Genomic DNA, 11,517 nt, shown 5'->3' with positions numbered 1-11,517 from the left:
ACCTACCAGCCCTGTCTGACACACGGAGACTATTCCAGTGACTGATATAAAATATAGGAAGTAATATACAAAAATCACCTCTCAGCCCTTTCAATGTCCACCTCTCACAGAACCCCCCCTATCTCCCAGCCCAAAGCCGGTGCAAGGTTTCTAGACGCTCTAGGCAGACTATTATCACCCCCATCCCATCGCCTGTGTCCCGGCTCCTCTGTGTTGCCTCCCCCTCCCCCTTTACCTGTATTCCACATACAAGTAACAATCCAGTGGTGAGGGTCGCTAGCGAGTGGCGAAACCAGACGGTTGATCGACACTTCAAGGAGTTTTGCCGCTCGCTAGTGACCCTCACGTACAAGGTGATCGATCATGTGCCGGTGTCCAAGAGAGAGACGTCTACTACAATTGGAAACCCACTGGATTCACACCATGAATACTGTAACTCCATTTGGCCTTAATTAAATTATTTCTTTTTCATGTTTTATATGAACTTTTTTTTCATGTGGAACCTGCAACAATACTTGCCCTTTTTTTCCTTTATGGCTTCCATGACTCATCAGGAGAAGTTTTTCAACCATGGAATAATTTAATATTATATTTTTGAAAATTTTTGATAGTTTTTTTTTAACTGGTGGCGTTTTTTCCGCATATACTGTTTGTTATGTCCATAGAAGGTGGGTCAGTTCCCACAGGCAAGTGGCTGGGAGCCCATAAACCTTTGAATCCTCACTATTACTCCCAGTCATGTTTATACAGGTTACAGTAAAAACCATACTGGTTATGCCCGATCTGGGCCGATCTTGGCAGCCAAGCAGTACTGGGCCCAATCAGTATTAGGATGGGTGACCAGTGATTGGGTACTGTAATGTAGGTTTATACACCCGAGATGGTGTATAAAGTGTTGGCAAATAGTGGACAACACAATATTCCTATGTGCGTCTATCTTCACACACCTGGTGTGTTTTTTCGTTTCAACAGCCATCCAAAGATCACATCAGCATTTGTTGAACATTTCTACCTGACTTTGGAAAGTTACTCTTTTGTGTTCATATTTATTTATATTTATATATATATATATATATATATATATATATATATATAAATATTTTTTTTTTGTTGTTCTCTTGTATGTGTGGAGTTTACATGTTCTCTATCTCACCATTTTTTTTTTCAAGTTCTTTTTTTCTTCTAAGGATTCTTTGTTATCATGTCTATCCGTCTATTAGGGGTATCTTTATCACCTTCATTTGAATCTTTACACCAGGGTGCTTGCTCTTTCAACATGACAGTATTTCCTATGCTTCTATCATGTTTACTACACTACCCAGCATGCCCACTAGGTGAGCCGTGATTGGCCATAGTGTGCGTGGTCCGGCGGCGGCGCCCAGTGTGATGTCATCACGTCAGTGACGTCATCACGCGGGGGTCCCGCTGCACGACGGACGCGCACTGGTGACGTCATAACCTCGGCTCCCACCGTGACACATGGGGAAGGAGCACCTAGCAATACAGATATGCTCTTATATAGGTATGTATGCTTTGTACATTTGTGTGTTCGTGATAAAAGTCTATGTGGATTCTTTGTTGTAAAGACCTGCGAGTGCCGCCTTATTTTCATATATATATATATATATATATATATATATATATATACAAAAATATAATAGGACTTGTACACAACAATAAATTCACGCTATCAGCGGTAATTACATTCCCTATTTTTTTTTTTTACAATCCAACATTTCAGAATATAATAAAACACAGCCTTGAGTCCTGTGAGTGTGGGTTATATATGTTTCACTATTTTATAGTGTAGAGGGCACCTGGACATCTATTTATGTTTACTCTATGAGTGCTGGTCAATGGGTATCATATATATATTATATAGCGCTGTGCAATAGTTTTAGGCAGGTGTGTAAAAACTGCTGCAAAGTAAGAATGCTTTCATATATATAAGTGTTAATAGACCTTGCTGATGCAGTATAACTACCTTGTGTCTTGTTGCGGTGTTCAGTCTTGCCATGGTGTATGACCTGTAACAACCTCACTTTTGTAGCAGAGTTTGGCTGTTCCTCACCCAGTTTTAAGCTTCCAACACAGCTGTTTCTGTTTCGGTTAATGACTGTGTTTCAACCTACATATTAAATACTGATCATTATCACCTGTTTGGTATGACTGGCTGACTGACTATAATTCTACAAAATCCCTGACTTTGTGCAAGTGTACCTAGAAGAATTGATGCTGTTTTGAAGGCAAAGGGTGGTCACACCAAATATTGATTTGATTTAGATTTCTCTTGTGTTCATTCACTTTGCATTTTGTTAAGTGCAAAATAAACTATGAACACATAGATATATATATATATATATATATATCTATGTTATGGTAAAACTTACCTTGGTTAACTCTCTTTCTTCAAAGTCCATAGGGTCCACAGGGAGACAATGGGGTGTAGGTGGGACCTGGAAGATCGGACACCAACAGCAAAGCTTTTCAATCCCAGGATACCCCGCCCACAGCCTGAGGGCAACTCAGTTTTGTTAACAAGCTCAAGGCAGGAGTTTTACAATAGTCTCCTTTCTTCTTTAGGGTCCATGTTCCTGCTATGTCCCAAAGCAGTTGTTCAAGGGCGGGAGAACTCCTGAGCTCATAGGAGAACCTTACGCCCAAAGGAAGCATCCTAAGAGGAAAATGTATCAAAGGCATAAAACCTAAGAAAGGTATGGACAGAAGACCAGGTGGCCGCCTTGCATAGCTGTTCAGCTGAGGCGCTTCCAGATGGAAGCAGTACGGTCCACGTAGATCTTTCGAGCACGAACCACATCCAAAGAAGCCTTACCTGTTGAGAGGTCTGGTGAATTAAAGGCCGGAACCACAATTTCTTAATTTAGGTGGAAGCAAGAAACCACCTTGGGAAGGAAGCCTGGGCGTGTTAGAAGAACAGCCCTGTACTGATGAAATATCAAAAAGGGGGAGCGACATGAAAGCGCCCCTAAATCCGATACCCTACGGGCAGATGCTTGAGGCCCTGCGCACGCACAGCGGCCGCACTGTGCATGCACAAGCCCGGGAGCAAGAAATTCTCTCGCTCCAGGGCTCACTACAAAAGGGGCGGCTGTCAAAGGTGATCGACAGCTCGCACCGTTTTGTAGGCGGGGTGGGGGGGTGGCTGGCCAAACGGAGGCGTTCCCGAAGGAACACCTGCAATTTGGAGGCGGCCCCACTGACATCACTCATGATGTCAGTGGTGAGTTTCTGGCTCTATTAGAGCCAAAAGCTCACTGGGGCTTGCGGCAAACGAGACCCTACCACAAGGGTCTCATCGCAAGCCCCGATGGTTGCGATAGTCTTGAGTCTTGACCATCTCGACCATCAACCTCGCCGCTCGTTAAAGTAGCCAGGAGGTCGGCTCATTACAGAGAAGCGGCCACCCTCATTCAGAGCGACCGCTCCCAGTTGCGAGCGGCTCTGAATGAGGTCCAGAGTGTTCGCAGTGAGCCATTTGACATCCAGATTCCAGGTGTTCGAATGGAGGTTCCTGAAGTGCTTGGAGCACCACTGACAAATCCCATGGAGCAACAGGAGGGACAAAGGGAGGTTGTATTCGTAGAACACCCTGCATGAAGGTGTGAACATCCGGTATAGGAGCAATTCTGCCCTGAAACAGATAGATAAAGCCAAAACCTGCACTTTCAGAGATGCTAGGCAGAGGCCTAGATCCAATCCAGCTTGAAGAAAGGTAAGAATTCTAGAAACCTTAAAGATCTGAGGGTCATAGTTTCTTGGAGCGTACCACTGGAAATATGTATGTCATATTCTGTGGTAAATCCTGGCTGAGGCTGGTTTACCTGCTTTTAGCATGGTCTGGAAAAATCCTTAGCCGTTAGGAGGGATGTCTCTCAAGAGCCAAGCTGTTAAAGACATACATAGGTCCGGATGTAGACATGGACCATGAGACAACAGGTCTACTAGTAGAGGAAGCTGAAGAAGAATGTTTATGGAGAGCCATTGAAGATCGGGGTACCAGTGACATCTGGGCCTAGCCGTAGCTATTAACTTGACTGTGCCTCCCTCCTGTCTGAACTTTCGAAGCACTCGAGGTAGCAGGGATATTGGAGAGAAGAGATATGCTAAATGGAAGTTCCATTTCACTGAATGCGTCTTTGAAGGCCGTGTCAGGGTCCTTTGATCTGGCTCCATAAATTGGAAGCTTGGTGTTGTGTCTGAAGGCCATAAGATCCTCCCCCGGAAGATTCCATTTGTCCAGTAGATGCTGAAAGATTTATGGATGTAGAGATCATTCTCCTGCATGCACATCGTGACGGCTGAGGAAATCTGCCTCCCAATTGAGAATCCCCAAGATGAACACTGCGGAGATGGCTGGGAGATTGCGTTTGGCCCAGGTGAGAATGCGGGACACTTCTGTCTGTTTTGACTGACTTCAAGTGCCCCTTTGGTGATTGAGGTAGACCACAGCTGTGGCGTTGTTGGATTGTACTTGTACTGGCCTGTTTTTCAGAATATTCTAAGCCAGAGTGAGAGCTCTGTAGATGGCTCGAAGTTCCAGGATGTTGATTGGCAACATTGCCTTGACTGAGGACCATTGGCCCTGGAAGCAGTAGTGGCCGGTTACTGCGTCCCTCCCTCAGAGGCTTGCATCTGCGGTGAGGAGAGCCCAGTCAGGGATCCAAATGGGATGACCCTGGTTCAAATGGGAAGTCTGTAGCCACCAGGCTAGGGACAAGCGAACCTCTGGGGGAGGCACATCTGGGATTTGGGGTAGCCCATTCCACCTGGAGAAGATCAGGTGTTGGAGGGGCCTGGAGTGAACCTAGGCTAACTCCACCATGTCGAAGGTGGACACCATTGATCCCAAGGCCTGCATTGCAGAACGAATCGACACTCTGCGATTCAGAATTAGAATCAGCTTTATTTTGCCAAGTATAAGACATATGCATGGAATATGACTCCCGAACCACTGACCAAGTACTCAAATTACACACCAATCACAATCCATACACAATATGAATAACTTAAAAGAAAAATTTATAACACAATAAAATACATATAGAACCACCTAACGAGCAGTTATTAGTGATTTAACTGCATTGCCTGTGGGAAAAAAAAACTATGTGCATGTCTTGAGGTCCTAGCCCGGCAGGATCTATATCGTCTACTGGACGGGAGTAATTGAAACAGATCATGGCCAGGATGGGCCACATCCCCCACAATAGCTTTGGACCGTATCCCAACCCTCACCAAATAGAGGTCAATGATCGAAGGCAGGGCTACGCCAATAATCTTTTCCGCAGATCTGGCTACCCTCTGTAACCTGGCCCCATCACATGCACTAGCAGCACCATACCACACATTAATCGAGGAACATAAAACAGACTTGATTATCGTGGAGTAAAAGAGCAGCATCAGTTCTCGGCACATCAAACTTCCTTAGTTGGCCAAGGAAATATAGCCTTTGATGAGCTTTCTTAACAATGACACTAGTATTCTTCTCCCACTTCAAGTCTCTGGAGATTGTAGTACCCAAGAATTTGAAAGAGTTCACCACCGATACAACAACATCGGCTAGGATCAAGGGAGAAGCAATAGGAGGCTGTTTCCTCAAGTCGATGATCATCTCTACCATCTTAATAGGGTTTAATTCTAGGTTATTCCTGCAACACCATTTTGCAAGCCGATCCACCTCTCTCGATTGTGAAGCAGTCTGCGTAGTCTGTGCTGTAGTGCTGAAATCTTATCCACAGTTAGGAAGATTCTCTGAACTTGAGTGTCCAGGAGGGCTCCCAAATGTACCATCCTTTGAGAGGGTGTCAGCAAAGCCTTCTTCCAGTTGATCAGCCAACCGTGCATTTGTAGAAAGGCAATGGTTATCTGCAGATGGCTGTGAAGAGTCTCAGGGGAGCTTGCCAACAGCAAGAGATCGTCTAACTACAGGAGCAGTCTGATCCCTTGATGACGAAGAGAGGCCGCCATAACCTTGGTAAAGACACGAGGGGGCGTTGAGAGGCCAAACGGCAGAGCCTGGAATTGGTAATGTTGCTGCAGTGTAGCAAACTGGAGATATTGTTTATGAGACGGTGCTACAGGTACATGTAGGTAAGCGTCCTGAATGTCTAGGGATACCATAAAATCTGCAGGCTCCATAGCTAGGATAATAGAATGGAGGGTTTCCATACGAAACCTTGGCACCCTGATAAACTTGTTCAGCGACTTGAGATTGATAGGCTGATGAGACCCATTGGGCTTCTGAAAAGGGTAGAATAATAGCCCTTGCTCCATTGTGAGAAGGGGACCAAAATTACCTCTGATTTCAGTAAGGACTGAATGGCTTTTTGGAGCAGCAGTGCCTTGGTTGAGTCCAATGGAGGTCGTGTGCAAAAGAACTGTTTGGGGGGGGGGTCGCCTCAGGAAGGAGAGGGCGTATCTTTTACCCTTACCCAGGCATCTGATGTGGTTTGATGCCAAACTTGGGCGAATTGAAGAAGTCGGCCTCCCACCCTGGGGGCCCCGTCAGGCTGCAGGCTTGTCCTCAGACTTGACAGGTGGACATCAGTACCCTAGTCTTGTTTGGCCCTAGGCTTGGAGACCTTGGCTGATGTCTGTTGCCATGGAAAGGACCGACCCTTGGTTTTGCCTTGAGGGCGAAAAGACCAAAAGGATGACGTCCGCGGCTTTGTATTATATGCAGTGGGCAGGAATGCTAGTCACCAAAGTAGTCACAATTTTATCCAATTCTAGACCAAATAGGATGTCTCCTGCATAAGGTAGAGTCTCTAGAGCCCATTTTGATTCTGAATATGCTTTCCAGGAACGTAGCCACTACTGAAGTGGCAGATATCCTGTAGGCCAGAAGAGTCGTATCCATAGCTGCTTCACCTAAGAAGGAGGCTGCATCTCTAATTTTAGATATGTAGGACAGCTGTTCCCTTGAAACATCAGCCCAACTCTCAATGGCTTTTGCCACCCAGGCTGTAGCCCTAGCAGGACGAGTACTATCTCCTGTAAGAGAGTATATAGATATATGACAAGCTTCTATACATCTATCTGCAGTCTCCTTCAAGGAGGTTGCAGTATGAATGGGGAAGGTGGCATTTTTAACCAGACGTGTTACATGAGAATCCACCATTGGGGGAACTTCCCATTTAGTACAATCAGTAGCTGGATGCGGGTAAAAGGAACTGAACCTTTTTGGAATTTGAAACCTTTTAGGAGGCATATTCCAAGCTTCACTCATGTGATCAGATAGCTGGTCCGATTGAGGAAACTCTGGTAAAACAACCTTTTGTCACTTAAAAAGTGGGGGGTTTTTTGGGGTTTTTTTTAGGAGCGGGTTCATCCTCTTCTGTTTGTAGAATAGTTTTAACAGCTCTCACAAGAGTAGGTATATTTAGTTTAGAGGGTGGATCCTCTTCTCCTGAGACGGAGTCAGAGTGAGAGAGATCTGCGTCTTCTGCCTCTCCAAATGATATAATAGAATCTGATAACTGTTTGGATTGGGAAGATATCATAATACGTTTAATAGGCTAAGGAGTCCATTTACTAAGCAGTGTTAGGAAACATAAATGAGATAAGGTACCAGCCAATCAGCTCCTAACTGCCATGTCACAGTCTGTTTTTGAAAAATGACAGTTGGAAGCTGATTGGCTGGCACCTGTCTCCTAACACAGCTTAGTAAATAGACCCCTTAGTGGGTAAAGGTTTATCTTTTTGCAGCATTTGCTGAAAAAACTTAAAGGTATCAGCCAAACTCTGTACTGAGGTAGACAGTACGTTTTGCCAGCATTTGTGAAAAGGCAGCCCAGCCCATGGTAGGCCATGTACTGATCAATAAGCCAACGCTGGAGTATTCCCATTAATGTATTAACAAAGCTTAGTTATGTCACCACTCATTGCCAAAATGATGGGTCACCGTTACAGCAGTCACTAGACATTTTTATTATTATTTCTTTTAAGGAATAACATATCCTCTGGAAACACACACACATTTTTATATATATATATATATATATATATAATGTGTGTTGGCCCTGGCACGAGGAATCGCATCACACATAGCGCATATATATATATATATATATATTTCCTGTTATAAGTTATAAGGTTAGAACTCACTGAGGATATCTGTGGTCATGGAAATCTGGGGTGACTGCTGGTATAATAAATTACAAAAGCTGGTACGACAGGTTTTCCTAATCAACACTGAAGTGTTACGGTTTACACAGACATTATTTAATGGAGTTTATACTTGCATTACTATCACTGGTGTATTACTGTATAAAGAAATTAGAGGTCAGCTCAGCATCTGATATTCAACATAAAAGCATTTGCTGGTATTACCAGGATAATCCATGTTGTTGTCACTGGAAATCATTCATAATCTTTAGGTCTCTTAGAAGTAAGATTCCTAATTATGCTTAACTAACGCAGTTAGCCGGAATGGCCCCATAAAATGGTTATCGCAGAATTTATCACACAAAAGCCGAATTACGAGAGGTCACCGTCTACCGCACTTTGATGTGGCTGGGTGGCTAAATTACTATACAGTACGAATGTTTCCAAAATGCCCAACCCCAATATATATTATATATATATATATATACACATATACACAGTTTTCAGATAAATGCATATTTACATTTTGCCTTTTGCAGTTGTGATACGAAGGGAGCTGAGCAGAGCCGGTGATACCATTAGGCAGCTGCCTAAGGGCGCGCGTTGAGGTGACGGAGGTTACCAGCACAAAAATTAGAGAAAGAGACATCCTTTTGCTACTTAGTACTGACAGCAGAAGCGGATTATGTAGACAGATGCGCATCAGTACTTCCCCTGCTCTATTATTTATTTATAACATGCCTGGCTGGTTCAGCATTGCAGGCAGGTAGCAGTGTGCGTCCTCTTACCCTCTTTGAAAGTACACAGGTGACCTGAGGTATTTATACATCTGTGGTATATTCAACAGACTACAGTCAGACACTTTCTGGGGCAGCTCACATATTAGTATGTGGAATAGTATTATGACAGAAGTTGCATTGAATATTGAAAGGATCATAACTTCATGATCAATCTAACATACCTCCCAACTGTCCCGCATTCAACGGGACAGTCCAGTTTTTCTGGGACTGTCCTGCTGTCCCAACTGCGGGCTGCAGTGTCTCACGGTGAAGGGGGGGAGTTGGGGTAAACAAAGGGAGAATAGTGCGCCCTGAGTCATGTAAACGTGGGCAAGCTACCAGACCCCGCCCCCTTTTCGAATGCAAGCACCTTCAGCACGCGAAAGTCCCGATTATAAAGATAAAAAAAGTTGTGAGTTATGATCTAATAATCAGTATGAACTATGGTGCTGAATGTGAACCTGTTTAGCCTATGTTGTGTGAATCTACACTGTAGGCGGTATTCAATTAGGTGCGATAAGTGCCGATATTGCGGTAAGTTATCGCACACACGATAATCGGATAGTGTGAAACAGGCAAAAAGTTTTCACCATCTCAGACCAGGTGAAAAAAATGCAAGATCCCTATTTTTGCCAAAAAATTGGGAGATTTCTTTCAGAACCCTTTGCACAGCCCCCCTAATGATAAATTACCCCAAACGTTTTTTTGGCAGTTGCGTAATTTGGCCAAAAATGACCCGTCAAGTTTTGGGTGAAAAAAAAAAAGTTGAAAATGTGTTTAACGTATTGGGTCTGGTATTTCGGGGGGCAATATGGATGCAACAAGTGTTTTAAACATCGCATGTTCCTGCAGCAAGTGTTTTTTTTAACAGTATTTAAAAGTGCGTTTTTACGACACAAAAATATACTTGCACCCATTTTAACGTACCCCCAATTTACGTGCAACAGTAATTTCCTGGGGGGGAAAAATAGCTTTCTATAATTTTTTTAAAAATTTTCAAATATGCAAATTCCCGCCAACCGACCCTAACTACTTTTATTACTAATAACTAAATTGATTTCCGATGTACGTTACCCATTTTTTGGGGTACTGACGCATTTTCCTACATGTCCTGACATTTTCGCCTGTTTTCGTCTGTTAAATTATCGCACCTACCCCTTTACAGCCTGATTTTTGCCGAAACACGAGAGCTCGCATGCTGGAATTGGCGATATCACGCAAAAATCGGCCGATATTATCACCGTTAATTGAGTATGGCCCTGTGCTCAGAAAATAAGTAGAGATGAGCGGGTACGGATTCCAAAGATCCGAACCCACCCGAACTTAGGGGATCCGAGTCGGCTCGGGTTTTCCCACCCAACTCGGATCTCAAAACGAGGCAAAACGTCATCATCCCGCTGTCAGATTATCGCGGGTTTTGGAATGTATAAAAGGTCCCGCGATCGCCGCCATTTTTCATTCCGGCTTTGGAGAGTGAAGAGAGAGGGGGCTGTGAATGTGCTGTTACCAGGGCCGGCGCTACTACTAGGCAAACTTAGGCAGCTGCCTAGGAGCGCCGGCCACTGCAGGGCGGTAGTGTGGACGGCACATAAGTGCCATCCGCACTATACTAGGAACAAACACACAGCCGCCGGCGCCGGCAGCAGTGTGTTTGTATTAGCAGCCGATGAGTCAGACAGACTCTCATCGGATGCTGCGCCCACTGCCGGAGCTGGGCTGGAGCTTACTCTTGAGCTCCATTTTCCGGCTCCCGTAGTGGGCGATGAGACATCATGACGTCTCTCCCATCATGCAGAGCGGGCCAGCGTGGGAGTACGCTGGACGGAAGAGCAGGGATTAAGGTAAATGGAGGTTTTTTTTTTTTTCGTGTCAGTTTGTCAGTCTGACCGGTCGGGGGACTATTACTACTACGGGCACTGCTGGGGAGACCATTACTGGGGGCACTGCAGGGGTACTACTACTGGGGGCACTACATAGGGGGGGATTACTGCTGGGGGCACTAAATAGGGGGGGACTACTACTAGGGGCACTGCTGGTGGGAGGAGTACTACTGGGGCACTGCTGGGGGCTACTGCTACTGGGGGCACTGCATAGCGAGGGATTACTGCTGGGGCACTGCTGGGGGGGGGGACTACTACTAGGGGCACTGCTGGGGGAGGGCTGCTACTGGGGGCACTCCTGGGGGGAGACTACTACTGGGAGTACTGCATTGGGAGGGGGACTACTACTGGGGGCACTGTGTAAGGGGCACCATATGGGGGGACCACTACTACCGGCACTACTGGCGCCACTGCATAAGGGCTTGTCTAGCTATCGAGGGTGGGGGGGGGGGGGCGCAAGGCTGAAGAAATGCCTAGGGTGCCAAGAAACCTTGCACTGGCCCTGGCTGTTGCTGTGCCTATGGGCTGGGTACTGTTGTCATTCTCACTCAGGGGCTGGCTGCTTATGTACAAAAGGAGCGGGGCTGGCTGGCTGTGCTGCTGTGTTGTCCAGGGGGTGCTCTGTCCATCAGGGGTGCTCTTCACCCCCAGTGTGAAAAAAAAAAAATTTCTTCTGTGTGTGTGCATGTTAGCCACACTTATCAGCAACATAGGTGCGCAGGGGTGCTGTGCTG

This window comes from Taudactylus pleione, unplaced genomic scaffold, assembly GCF_031769625.1.
Source record: "Taudactylus pleione unplaced genomic scaffold, aTauple2 ptg000276l, whole genome shotgun sequence".
Classification (NCBI taxonomy): Eukaryota; Metazoa; Chordata; class Amphibia; order Anura; family Myobatrachidae; genus Taudactylus; species Taudactylus pleione.
Note: the sequence above shows the minus strand (reverse complement) of the source record.